Here is a 14608-nt window from a genome sequence, read left to right on the forward strand (position 1 = left end):
CCTAACCCCCCAACCCTAACCCCCGACCCCCCAACCCTAACCCTAACGGATCTAACCCTAACCCCCCAACCCTAATAGATCTAACCCTAACCCTAATCCTCTAACCCTAACCCCCCATCCTAACCCCCCAAGTACCCAACCCCAACCCCCAAACCCCCTAACCCTAACCCCCCAACCCCCTAACCCCACACCCTAAACCCCCAACCCTAACCCCCTAACCCTAACGGATCTAACCCTAATCCTCTAACCCTAACGCCCAAACCCCCTAACCCCCTAACCCTAACAGATCTAAGCCTAACCCTAACCCTCTAACCCTAACCCCCCCAACCCCCTAACCCCCTAACCCTAACGGATCTAACCCTAATTCTCTAACCCTAACGCCCAAACCCCCTAACCCCCTAACCCTAACAGATCTAAGCCTAACCCTAACCCCCCAACCCTAACCCCCGACTCCCCAACCATAACCCCCTAACCCTAACGGATCTAACCCTAACCCTAACCCTCTAACCCTAACCCCCCAACCCCCTAACCCCCCAACCCTAACCCCCTAACCCTAACGGATCTAACCCTAACCCTCTAACCCTAACCCCCCAACCCCCTAACCCCCCAACCCTAACCCCCTAACCCTAACGGATCTAACCCTAACCCCCCAACCCTAATAGATCTAACCCTAACCCTAATCCTCTAACCCTAACCCCCCAACACCTAACCCCCCAAGTACCCAACCCCAACCCCCAAACCCCCTAACCCTAACCCCCCAACCCCCTAACCCCCAACCCTAAACCCCCAACCCTAAACCCCGACCCCCCAACCCTAACAGATCTAACCCTAACACTCTAACCCTAACCCCCCAAGTACCCAACCCCAACCCCCAAACCCCCTAATCCCCCAACCCCCTAACCCCCAACCCTAAACCCCCAAACCTAACCCCCAAACCCCAACCCTAACCCCTAACCCTAACGGATCTAACCCTAACTCTAACCCTAACCCCATGGACCCCCATTCTCATTTTGGTTCCCCCCCCCCTCATTTTGGTTCCCCCCCCGGTGCGCCCCACAAACGGGTCCCCCCGGAAACAAAACCCCGCACACTTGGTTCCCCCCTCATTTTGGTTCCCCCCCCGGTGCGCCCCACAAATGGGTCCCCCCGGAAACAAAACCCCGCACACTTGGTTCCCCCCTCATTTTGGTTCCCCCGCCCGGTGCGCCCCACAAATGTGTCCCCCGGGAAACAGCACCCCGCACACTTGGTTCCCGCCTCATTTTGGTTCCCCCCCCCCCCGCCCCATCCTTGGGGTCCCCCCTAGCCCCATGGACCCTCCCCCCCCTTGGTGCCCCCCCTCCATTTTGTCTCCCCCCCCGTCCTACCCGTGCCCACAGCAGCCGCTCGCACTCTGCCAGCGCCTTCCGCACCCGATGCTGCATCTCGGCCAGGTGGAGGCAAGCGCTGGAGGGGGGGGAATAAATTGGGGGGGGTCAATTTGGGGGGGGTCTGGGGGCATTTTGGGGGTTGGGGGCGCATTTAGGGGGCGGAGGGGACTGGTTCTCACCTGTAGGACTCGGCGTCGAGCCCCCCCGGGGGCAGCTGCAGGGCCAGGATGCCTGGGGGGGTGCAGGGAGGGGCATGTCAGCACCCCCCAGAACGAAACCCCAAAACCGCTGCCGTTGACCCCAAAACCGCCGCCGTTGACCACAAGGTGGCCGCTGGTGACGCCGGTAGGGCCACCGGGCGCCCCGCAGGCCACAAGTACCCAACCCCAACCCCCAAACCCCCTAACCCTAACCCCCCAACCCCCTAACCCCCCAACCCTAACCCCCGACCCCCCAACCGATCTAACCCTAACCCTAACCCTCTAACCCTAACCCCCCAACCCTAACCCCCGACCCCCCAACCCTAACCCTAACGGATCTAACCCTAACCCCCCAACCCTAATAGATCTAACCCTAACCCTAATCCTCTAACCCTAACCCCCCATCCTAACCCCCCAAGTACCCAACCATAACCCCCAAACCCCCTAACCCTAACCCCCCAACCCCCTAACCCCACACCCTAAACCCCCAACCCTAACCCCCTAACCCTAACGGATCTAACCCTAATCCTCTAACCCTAACGCCCAAACCCCCTAACCCCCTAACCCTAACAGATCTAAGCCTAACCCTAACCCTCTAACCCTAACCCCCCCAACCCCCTAACCCCCTAACCCTAACAGATCTAAGCCTAACCCTAACCCTCTAACCCTAACCCCCCCAACCCCCTAACCCCCTAACCCTAACGGATCTAACCCTAATCCTCTAACCCTAACGCCCAAACCCCCTAACCCCCTAACCCTAACAGATCTAAGCCTAACCCTAACCCCCCAACCCTAACCCCCGACTCCCCAACCATAACCCCCTAACCCTAACGGATCTAACCCTAACCCTAACCCTCTAACCCTAACCCCCCAACCCCCTAACCCCCCAACCCTAACCCCCTAACCCTAACGGATCTAACCCTAACCCTCTAACCCTAACCCCCCAACCCCCTAACCCCCCAACCCTAACCCCCTAACCCTAACGGATCTAACCCTAACCCCCCAACCCTAATAGATCTAACCCTAACCCTAATCCTCTAACCCTAACCCCCCAACACCTAACCCCCCAAGTACCCAACCCCAACCCCCAAACCCCCTAACCCTAACCCCCCAACCCCCTAACCCCCAACCCTAAACCCCCAACCCTAAACCACGACCCCCCAACCCTAACAGATCTAACCCTAACACTCTAACCCTAACCCCCCAAGTACCCAACCCCAACCCCCAAACCCCCTAATCCCCCAACCCCCTAACCCCCAACCCTAAACCCCCAACCCTAACCCCCAAACCCCAACCCTAACCCCCTAACCCTAACGGATCTAACCCTAACCCTAACCCTAACCCCATGGACCCCCATTCTCATTTTGGTTCCCCCCCCCCTCATTTTGGTTCCCCCCCGGTGCGCCCCACAAATGGGTCCCCCCGGAAACAAAACCCCGCACACTTGGTTCCCCCCTCATTTTGGTTCCCCCCCCCGGTGCGCCCCTCAAATGGGTCCCCCCGGAAACAAAACCCCGCACACTTGGTTCCCTCCTCATTTTGGTTCCCCCCCCGGTGCGCCCCACAAATGGGTCCCCCCGGAAACAAAACCCCGCACACTTGGTTCCCCCCTCATTTTGGTCCCCCCCCGGTGCGCCCCACAAATGTGTCCCCCCGGAAACAGCACCCCGCACACTTGGTTCCCGCCTCATTTTGGTTCCCCCCCCCCGCCCCATCCTTGGGGTCCCCCCTAGCCCCATGGACCCCCCCCCCCTTGGTGCCCCCCCCCCATTTTGTCTCCCCCCCCGTCCTACCCGTGCCCGCAGCAGCCGCTCGCACTCTGCCAGCGCCTTCCGCACCCGATGCTGCATCTCGGCCAGGTGGAGGCAAGCGCTGGAGGGGGGGGAATAAATTGGGGGGGGTCAATTTGGGGGGGGTCTGGGGGCATTTTGGGGGTTGGGGGCGCATTTAGGGGGCAGAGGGGACTGGTTCTCACCTGTAGGACTCGGCGTCGAGCCCCCCCGTGGGCAGCTGCAGGGCCAGGATGCCTGGGGGGGTGCGGGGAGGGGCATGTCAGCACCCCCCAGACCGAAACCCCAAAACCGCTGCCGTTGACCCCAAAACCGCCGCCGTTGACCCCAAGGTGGCCGCTGGTGACGCCGGTAGGGCCACTGGGCGCCCCGCGGACCACAAGTACCCAACCCCAACCCCCAAACCCCCTAACCCTAACAGATCTAAGCCTAACCCTAACCCCCCAACCCTAACCCCCGACTCCCCAACCATAACCCCCTAACCCTAACGGATCTAACCCTAACCCTAACCCTCTAACCCTAACCCCCCAACCCCCTAACCCCCCAACCCTAACCCCCGACCCCCCAACCGATCTAACCCTAACCCTAACCCTCTAACCCTAACCCCCCAACCCTAACCCCCGACCCCCCAACCCTAACCCTAACGGATCTAACCCTAACCCCCCAACCCTAATAGATCTAACCCTAACCCTAATCCTCTAACCCTAACCCCCCATCCTAACCCCCCAAGTACCCAACCCCAACCCCCAAACCCCCTAACCCTAACCCCCCAACCCCCTAACCCCCCAACCCTAAACCCCCAACCCTAACCCCCTAACCCTAACGGATCTAACCCTAATCCTCTAACCCTAACGCCCAAACCCCCTAACCCCCTAACCCTAACAGATCTAAGCCTAACCCTAACCCTCTAACCCTAACCCCCCCAACCCCCTAACCCCCTAACCCTAACGGATCTAACCCTAATCCTCTAACCCTAACGCCCAAACCCCCTAACCCCCTAACCCTAACAGATCTAAGCCTAACCCTAACCCCCCAACCCTAACCCCCGACTCCCCAACCATAACCCCCTAACCCTAACGGATCTAACCCTAACCCTAACCCTCTAACCCTAACCCCCCAACCCCCTAACCCCCCAACCCTAACCCCCTAACCCTAACGGATCTAACCCTAACCCTCTAACCCTAACCCCCCAACCCCCTAACCCCCCAACCCTAACCCCCTAACCCTAACGGATCTAACCCTAACCCCCCAACCCTAATAGATCTAACCCTAACCCTAATCCTCTAACCCTAACCCCCCAACACCTAACCCCCCAAGTACCCAACCCCAACCCCCAAACCCCCTAACCCTAACCCCCCAACCCCCTAACCCCCAACCCTAAACCCCCAACCCTAAACCACGACCCCCCAACCCTAACAGATCTAACCCTAACACTCTAACCCTAACCCCCCAAGTACCCAACCCCAACCCCCAAACCCCCTAATCCCCCAACCCCCTAACCCCCAACCCTAAACCCCCAACCCTAACCCCCAAACCCCAACCCTAACCCCCTAACCCTAACGGATCTAACCCTAACCCTAACCCTAACCCCATGGACCCCCATTCTCATTTTGGTTCCCCCCCCCCTCATTTTGGTTCCCCCCCCCGGTGCGCCCCACAAATGGGTCCCCCCGGAAACAAAACCCCGCACACTTGGTTCCCCCCTCATTTTGGTTCCCCCCCCCGGTGCGCCCCACAAATGGGTCCCCCCGGAAACAAAACCCCGCACACTTGGTTCCCCCCTCATTTTGGTTCCCCCCCCGCGGTGCGCCCCACAAATGGGTCCCCCCGGAAACAAAACCCCGCACACTTGGTTCCCCCCTCATTTTGGTTCCCCCCCCCCCCCGGTGCGCCCCACAAATGTGTCCCCCCGGAAACAGCACCCCGCACACTTGGTTCCCGCCTCATTTTGGTTCCCCCCCCCCGCCCCATCCTTGGGGTCCCCCCTAGCCCCATGGACCGCCCCCCCTTGGTGCCCCCCCCCCATTTTGTCTCCCCCCCCGTCCTACCCGTGCCCGCAGCAGCCGCTCGCACTCTGCCAGCGCCTTCCGCACCCGATGCTGCATCTCGGCCAGGTGGAGGCAAGCGCTGGAGGGGGGGGAATAAATTGGGGGGGGTCAATTTGGGGGGGGTCTGGGGGCATTTTGGGGGTTGGGGGCGCATTTAGGGGGCAGAGGGGACTGGTTCTCACCTGTAGGACTCGGCGTCGAGCCCCCCCGTGGGCAGCTGCAGGGCCAGGATGCCTGGGGGGGTGCGGGGAGGGGCATGTCAGCACCCCCCAGACCGAAACCCCAAAACCGCTGCCGTTGACCCCAAAACCGCCGCCGTTGACCCCAAGGTGGCCGCTGGTGACGCCGGTAGGGCCACTGGGCGCCCCGCGGACCACAAGTACCCAACCCCAACCCCCAAACCCCCTAACCCTAACAGATCTAAGCCTAACCCTAACCCCCCAACCCTAACCCCCGACTCCCCAACCATAACCCCCTAACCCTAACGGATCTAACCCTAACCCTAACCCTCTAACCCTAACCCCCCAACCCCCTAACCCCCCAACCCTAACCCCCGACCCCCCAACCGAACTAACCCTAACCCTAACCCTCTAACCCTAACCCCCCAACCCTAACCCCCGACCCCCCAACCCTAACCCTAACGGATCTAACCCTAACCCCCCAACCCTAATAGATCTAACCCTAACCCTAATCCTCTAACCCTAACCCCCCATCCTAACCCCCCAAGTACCCAACCCCAACCCCCAAACCCCCTAACCCTAACCCCCCAACCCCCTAACCCCCCAACCCTAAACCCCCAACCCTAACCCCCTAACCCTAACGGATCTAACCCTAATCCTCTAACCCTAACGCCCAAACCCCCTAACCCCCTAACCCTAACAGATCTAAGCCTAACCCTAACCCTCTAACCCTAACCCCCCCAACCCCCTAACCCCCTAACCCTAACGGATCTAACCCTAATCCTCTAACCCTAACGCCCAAACCCCCTAACCCCCTAACCCTAACAGATCTAAGCCTAACCCTAACCCCCCAACCCTAACCCCCAACTCCCCAACCATAACCCCCTAACCCTAACGGATCTAACCCTAACCCTAACCCTCTAACCCTAACCCCCCAACCCCCTAACCCCCCAACCCTAACCCCCTAACCCTAACGGATCTAACCCTAACCCTCTAACCCTAACCCCCCAACCCCCTAACCCCCCAACCCTAACCCCCTAACCCTAACGGATCTAACCCTATCCCCCCAACCCTAATAGATCTAACCCTAACCCTAATCCTCTAACCCTAACCCCCCAACACCTAACCCCCCAAGTACCCAACCCCAACCCCCAAACCCCCTAACCCTAACCCCCCAACCCCCTAACCCCCAACCCTAAACCCCCAACCCTAAACCCCGACCCCCCAACCCTAACAGATCTAACCCTAACACTCTAACCCTAACCCCCCAAGTACCCAACCCCAACCCCCAAACCCCCTAATCCCCCAACCCCCTAACCCCCAACCCTAAACCCCCAACCCTAACCCCCAAACCCCAACCCTAACCCCTAACCCTAACGGATCTAACCCTAACTCTAACCCTAACCCCATGGACCCCCATTCTCATTTTGGTTCCCCCCCCCCTCATTTTGGTTCCCCCCCCGGTGCGCCCCACAAACGGGTCCCCCCGGAAACAAAACCCCGCACACTTGGTTCCCCCCTCATTTTGGTTCCACCCCCGGTGCGCCCCACAAATGGGTCCCCCCGGAAACAAAACCCCGCACACTTGGTTCCCCCCTCATTTTGGTTCCCCCGCCCGGTGCGCCCCACAAATGTGTCCCCCCGGAAACAGCACCCCGCACACTTGGTTCCCGCCTCATTTTGGTTCCCCCCCCCCCCGCCCCATCCTTGGGGTCCCCCCTAGCCCCATGGACCCTCCCCCCCCTTGGTGCCCCCCCTCCATTTTGTCTCCCCCCCCGTCCTACCCGTGCCCACAGCAGCCGCTCGCACTCTGCCAGCGCCTTCCGCACCCGATGCTGCATCTCGGCCAGGTGGAGGCAAGCGCTGGAGGGGGGGGAATAAATTGGGGGGGGTCAATTTGGGGGGGGTCTGGGGGCATTTTGGGGGTTGGGGGCGCATTTAGGGGGCGGAGGGGACTGGTTCTCACCTGTAGGACTCGGCGTCGAGCCCCCCCGGGGGCAGCTGCAGGGCCAGGATGCCTGGGGGGGTGCAGGGAGGGGCATGTCAGCACCCCCCAGACCGAAACCCCAAAACCGCTGCCGTTGACCCCAAAACCGCCGCCGTTGACCCCAAGGTGGCCGCTGGTGACGCCGGTAGGGCCACCGGGCGCCCCGCAGGCCACAAGTACCCAACCCCAACCCCCAAACCCCCTAACCCTAACCCCCAACCCCCTAACCCCCCAACCCTAACCCCCGACCCCCCAACCGATCTAACCCTAACCCTAACCCTCTAACCCTAACCCCCCAACCCTAACCCCCGACCCCCCAACCCTAACCCTAACGGATCTAACCCTAACCCCCCAACCCTAATAGATCTAACCCTAACCCTAATCCTCTAACCCTAACCCCCCATCCTAACCCCCCAAGTACCCAACCATAACCCCCAAACCCCCTAACCCTAACCCCCCAACCCCCTAACCCCACACCCTAAACCCCCAACCCTAACCCCCTAACCCTAACGGATCTAACCCTAATCCTCTAACCCTAACGCCCAAACCCCCTAACCCCCTAACCCTAACAGATCTAAGCCTAACCCTAACCCTCTAACCCTAACCCCCCCAACCCCCTAACCCCCTAACCCTAACGGATCTAACCCTAATCCTCTAACCCTAACGCCCAAACCCCCTAACCCCCTAACCCTAACAGATCTAAGCCTAACCCTAACCCCCCAACCCTAACCCCCGACTCCCCAACCATAACCCCCTAACCCTAACGGATCTAACCCTAACCCTAACCCTCTAACCCTAACCCCCCAACCCCCTAACCCCCCAACCCTAACCCCCTAACCCTAACGGATCTAACCCTAACCCTCTAACCCTAACCCCCCAACCCCCTAACCCCCCAACCCTAACCCCCTAACCCTAACGGATCTAACCCTAACCCCCCAACCCTAATAGATCTAACCCTAACCCTAATCCTCTAACCCTAACCCCCCAACACCTAACCCCCCAAGTACCCAACCCCAACCCCCAAACCCCCTAACCCTAACCCCCCAACCCCCTAACCCCCAACCCTAAACCCCCAACCCTAAACCCCGACCCCCCAACCCTAACAGATCTAACCCTAACACTCTAACCCTAACCCCCCAAGTACCCAACCCCAACCCCCAAACCCCCTAATCCCCCAACCCCCTAACCCCCAACCCTAAACCCCCAACCCTAACCCCCAAACCCCAACCCTAACCCCCTAACCCTAACGGATCTAACCCTAACCCTAACCCTAACCCCATGGACCCCCATTCTCATTTTGGTTCCCCCCCCCCTCATTTTGGTTCCCCCCCCGGTGCGCCCCACAAATGGGTCCCCCCGGAAACAAAACCCCGCACACTTGGTTCCCCCCTCATTTTGGTTCCCCCCCCGGTGCGCCCCACAAATGGGTCCCCCCGGAAACAAAACCCCGCACACTTGGTTCCCCCCTCATTTTGGTTCCCCCCCCCGGTGCGCCCCACAAATGGGTCCCCCCGGAAACAAAACCCCGCACACTTGGTTCCCCCCTCATTTTGGTCCCCCCCGGTGCGCCCCACAAATGTGTCCCCCCGGAAACAGCACCCCGCACACTTGGTTCCCGCCTCATTTTGGTTCCCCCCCCCCGCCCCATCCTTGGGGTCCCCCCTAGCCCCATGGACCCCCCCCCCCTTGGTGCTCCCCCCCCATTTTGTCTCCCCCCCCGTCCTACCCGTGCCCGCAGCAGCCGCTCGCACTCTGCCAGCGCCTTCCGCACCCGATGCTGCATCTCGGCCAGGTGGAGGCAAGCGCTGGAGGGGGGGGGAATAAATTGGGGGGGGTCAATTTGGGGGGGGTCTGGGGGCATTTTGGGGGTTGGGGGCGCATTTAGGGGGCAGAGGGGACTGGTTCTCACCTGTAGGACTCGGCGTCGAGCCCCCCCGTGGGCAGCTGCAGGGCCAGGATGCCTGGGGGGGTGCGGGGAGGGGCATGTCAGCACCCCCCAGACCGAAACCCCAAAACCGCTGCCGTTGACCCCAAAACTGCCGCCGATGAACCCAAGGTGGCCGCTGGTGAAGCCGGTAGGGCCACTGGGCGCCCCGCGGACCACAAGTACCCAACCCCAACCCCCAAACCCCCTAACCCTAACAGATCTAAGCCTAACCCTAACCCCCCAACCCTAACCCCCGACTCCCCAACCATAACCCCCTAACCCTAACGGATCTAACCCTAACCCTAACCCTCTAACCCTAACCCCCCAACCCCCTAACCCCCCAACCCTAACCCCCGACCCCCCAACCGATCTAACCCTAACCCTAACCCTCTAACCCTAACCCCCCAACCCTAACCCCCGACCCCCCAACCCTAACCCTAACGGATCTAACCCTAACCCCCCAACCCTAATAGATCTAACCCTAACCCTAATCCTCTAACCCTAACCCCCCATCCTAACCCCCCAAGTACCCAACCCCAACCCCCAAACCCCCTAACCCTAACCCCCCAACCCCCTAACCCCACACCCTAAACCCCCAACCCTAACCCCCTAACCCTAACGGATCTAACCCTAATCCTCTAACCCTAACGCCCAAACCCCCTAACCCCCTAACCCTAACAGATCTAAGCCTAACCCTAACCCTCTAACCCTAACCCCCCCAACCCCCTAACCCCCTAACCCTAACGGATCTAACCCTAATTCTCTAACCCTAACGCCCAAACCCCCTAACCCCCTAACCCTAACAGATCTAAGCCTAACCCTAACCCCCCAACCCTAACCCCCGACTCCCCAACCATAACCCCCTAACCCTAACGGATCTAACCCTAACCCTAACCCTCTAACCCTAACCCCCCAACCCCCTAACCCCCCAACCCTAACCCCCTAACCCTAACGGATCTAACCCTAACCCCCCAACCCTAATAGATCTAACCCTAACCCTAATCCTCTAACCCTAACCCCCCAACACCTAACCCCCCAAGTACCCAACCCCAACCCCCAAACCCCCTAACCCTAACCCCCCAACCCCCTAACCCCCAACCCTAAACCCCCAACCCTAAACCCCGACCCCCCAACCCTAACAGATCTAACCCTAACACTCTAACCCTAACCCCCCAAGTACCCAACCCCAACCCCCAAACCCCCTAATCCCCCAACCCCCTAACCCCCAACCCTAAACCCCCAACCCTAACCCCCAAACCCCAACCCTAACCCCTAACCCTAACGGATCTAACCCTAACTCTAACCCTAACCCCATGGACCCCCATTCTCATTTTGGTTCCCCCCCCCCTCATTTTGGTTCCCCCCCCGGTGCGCCCCACAAACGGGTCCCCCCGGAAACAAAACCCCGCACACTTGGTTCCCCCCTCATTTTGGTTCCCCCCCCGGTGCGCCCCACAAATGGGTCCCCCCGGAAACAAAACCCCGCACACTTGGTTCCCCCCTCATTTTGGTTCCCCCCCCCCGGTGCGCCCCACAAATGTGTCCCCCCGGAAACAGCACCCCGCACACTTGGTTCCCGCCTCATTTTGGTTCCCCCCCCCCGCCCCATCCTTGGGGTCCCCCCTAGCCCCATGGACCCCCCCCCCCTTGGTGCCCCCCCCCCATTTTGTCTCCCCCCCCGTCCTACCCGTGCCCGCAGCAGCCGCTCGCACTCTGCCAGCGCCTTCCGCACCCGATGCTGCATCTCGGCCAGGTGGAGGCAAGCGCTGGAGGGGGGGGAATAAATTGGGGGGGGTCAATTTGGGGGGGGTCTGGGGGCATTTTGGGGGTTGGGGGCGCATTTAGGGGGCAGAGGGGACTGGTTCTCACCTGTAGGACTCGGCGTCGAGCCCCCCCGTGGGCAGCTGCAGGGCCAGGATGCCTGGGGGGGTGCGGGGAGGGGCATGTCAGCACCCCCCAGACCGAAACCACAAAACCGCTGCCGTTGACCCCAAAACTGCCGCCGTTGACCCCAAGGTGGCCGCTGGTGAAGCCGGTAGGGCCACTGGGCGCCCCGCGGACCACAAGTACCCAACCCCAACCCCCAAACCCCCTAACCCTAACAGATCTAAGCCTAACCCTAACCCCCCAACCCTAACCCTAACGGATCTAACCCTAACCCCCCAACCCTAATAGATCTAACCCTAACCCTAATCCTCTAACCCTAACCCCCCATCCTAACCCCCCAAGTACCCAACCCCAACCCCCAAACCCCCTAACCCTAACCCCCCAACCCCCTAACCCCACACCCTAAACCCCCAACCCTAACCCCCTAACCCTAACGGATCTAACCCTAATCCTCTAACCCTAACGCCCAAACCCCCTAACCCCCTAACCCTAACAGATCTAAGCCTAACCCTAACCCTCTAACCCTAACCCCCCCAACCCCCTAACCCCCTAACCCTAACGGATCTAACCCTAATCCTCTAACCCTAACGCCCAAACCCCCTAACCCCCTAACCCTAACAGATCTAAGCCTAACCCTAACCCCCCAACCCTAACCCCCGACTCCCCAACCATAACCCCCTAACCCTAACGGATCTAACCCTAACCCTAACCCTCTAACCCTAACCCCCCAACCCCCTAACCCCCCAACCCTAACCCCCTAACCCTAACGGATCTAACCCTAACCCTCTAACCCTAACCCCCCAACCCCCTAACCCCCCAACCCTAACCCCCTAACCCTAACGGATCTAACCCTAACCCCCCAACCCTAATAGATCTAACCCTAACCCTAATCCTCTAACCCTAACCCCCCAACACCTAACCCCCCAAGTACCCAACCCCAACCCCCAAACCCCCTAACCCTAACCCCCCAACCCCCTAACCCCCAACCCTAAACCCCCAACCCTAAACCCCGACCCCCCAACCCTAACAGATCTAACCCTAACACTCTAACCCTAACCCCCCAAGTACCCAACCCCAACCCCCAAACCCCCTAATCCCCCAACCCCCTAACCCCCAACCCTAAACCCCCAACCCTAACCCCCAAACCCCAACCCTAACCCCTAACCCTAACGGATCTAACCCTAACTCTAACCCTAACCCCATGGACCCCCATTCTCATTTTGGTTCCCCCCCCCCTCATTTTGGTTCCCCCCCCGGTGCGCCCCACAAATGGGTCCCCCCGGAAACAAAACCCCGCACACTTGGTTCCCCCCTCATTTTGGTTCCCCCCCCCGGTGCGCCCCACAAATGGGTCCCCCCGGAAACAAAACCCCGCACACTTGGTTCCCCCCTCATTTTGGTTCCCCCCCCCGGTGCGCCCCACAAATGGGTCCCCCCGGAAACAAAACCCCGCACACTTGGTTCCCCCCTCATTTTGGTCCCCCCCGGTGCGCCCCACAAATGTGTCCCCCCGGAAACAGCACCCCGCACACTTGGTTCCCGCCTCATTTTGGTTCCCCCCCCCCGCCCCATCCTTGGGGTCCCCCCTAGCCCCATGGACCCCCCCCCCCTTGGTGCTCCCCCCCCATTTTGTCTCCCCCCCCGTCCTACCCGTGCCCGCAGCAGCCGCTCACACTCTGCCAGCGCCTTCCGCACCCGATGCTGCATCTCGGCCAGGTGGAGGCAAGCGCTGGAGGGGGGGGAATAAATTGGGGGGGGTCAATTTGGGGGGGGTCTGGGGGCATTTTGGGGGTTGGGGGCGCATTTAGGGGGCAGAGGGGACTGGTTCTCACCTGTAGGACTCGGCGTCGAGCCCCCCCGTGGGCAGCTGCAGGGCCAGGATGCCTGGGGGGGTGCGGGGAGGGGCATGTCAGCACCCCCCAGACCGAAACCCCAAAACCGCTGCCGTTGACCCCAAAACTGCCGCCGATGAACCCAAGGTGGCCGCTGGTGAAGCCGGTAGGGCCACTGGGCGCCCCGCGGACCACAAGTACCCAACCCCAACCCCCAAACCCCCTAACCCTAACAGATCTAAGCCTAACCCTAACCCCCCAACCCTAACCCCCGACTCCCCAACCATAACCCCCTAACCCTAACGGATCTAACCCTAACCCTAACCCTCTAACCCTAACCCCCCAACCCCCTAACCCCCCAACCCTAACCCCCGACCCCCCAACCGATCTAACCCTAACCCTAACCCTCTAACCCTAACCCCCCAACCCTAACCCCTGACCCCCCAACCCTAACCCTAACGGATCTAACCCTAACCCCCCAACCCTAATAGATCTAACCCTAACCCTAATCCTCTAACCCTAACCCCCCATCCTAACCCCCCAAGTACCCAACCCCAACCCCCAAACCCCCTAACCCTAACCCCCCAACCCCCTAACCCCACACCCTAAACCCCCAACCCTAACCCCCTAACCCTAACGGATCTAACCCTAATCCTCTAACCCTAACGCCCAAACCCCCTAACCCCCTAACCCTAACAGATCTAAGCCTAACCCTAACCCTCTAACCCTAACCCCCCCAACCCCCTAACCCCCTAACCCTAACGGATCTAACCCTAATCCTCTAACCCTAACGCCCAAACCCCCTAACCCCCTAACCCTAACAGATCTAAGCCTAACCCTAACCCCCCAACCCTAACCCCCGACTCCCCAACCATAACCCCCTAACCCTAACGGATCTAACCCTAACCCTAACCCTCTAACCCTAACCCCCCAACCCCCTAACCCCCCAACCCTAACCCCCTAACCCTAACGGATCTAACCCTAACCCTCTAACCCTAACCCCCCAACCCCCTAACCCCCCAACCCTAACCCCCTAACCCTAACGGATCTAACCCTAACCCCCCAACCCTAATAGATCTAACCCTAACCCTAATCCTCTAACCCTAACCCCCCAACACCTAACCCCCCAAGTACCCAACCCCAACCCCCAAACCCCCTAACCCTAACCCCCCAACCCCCTAACCCCCAACCCTAAACCCCCAACCCTAAACCCCGACCCCCCAACCCTAACAGATCTAACCCTAACACTCTAACCCTAACCCCCCAAGTACCCAACCCCAACCCCCAAACCCCCTAATCCCCCAACCCCCTAACCCCCAACCCTAAACCCCCAACCCTAACCCCCAAACCCCAACCCTAACCCCTAACCCTAACGGATCTAACCCTAA

The 14608-nt window shown here is 60.5% G+C and overlaps 1 long non-coding RNA gene across 1 annotated transcript; it reads right to left on the reverse strand.

Annotated features, from left to right (window-relative positions):
• Positions 1 to 7349: 7349 nt before the first annotated feature.
• Positions 7350 to 13124, reverse strand: LOC137848828 (uncharacterized). Its single transcript, XR_011091536.1, has 3 exons — positions 13039 to 13124; positions 7554 to 7605; positions 7350 to 7450 (listed from the first exon to the last, which is right to left on the reverse strand). It is a non-coding gene; the product is annotated as an uncharacterized lncRNA (long non-coding RNA).
• Positions 13125 to 14608: the final 1484 nt, after the last annotated feature.

Source organism: Anas acuta, unplaced genomic scaffold, assembly GCF_963932015.1.
Source record: "Anas acuta unplaced genomic scaffold, bAnaAcu1.1 SCAFFOLD_273, whole genome shotgun sequence".
In the NCBI taxonomy this organism is placed as follows: domain Eukaryota; kingdom Metazoa; phylum Chordata; class Aves; order Anseriformes; family Anatidae; genus Anas; species Anas acuta.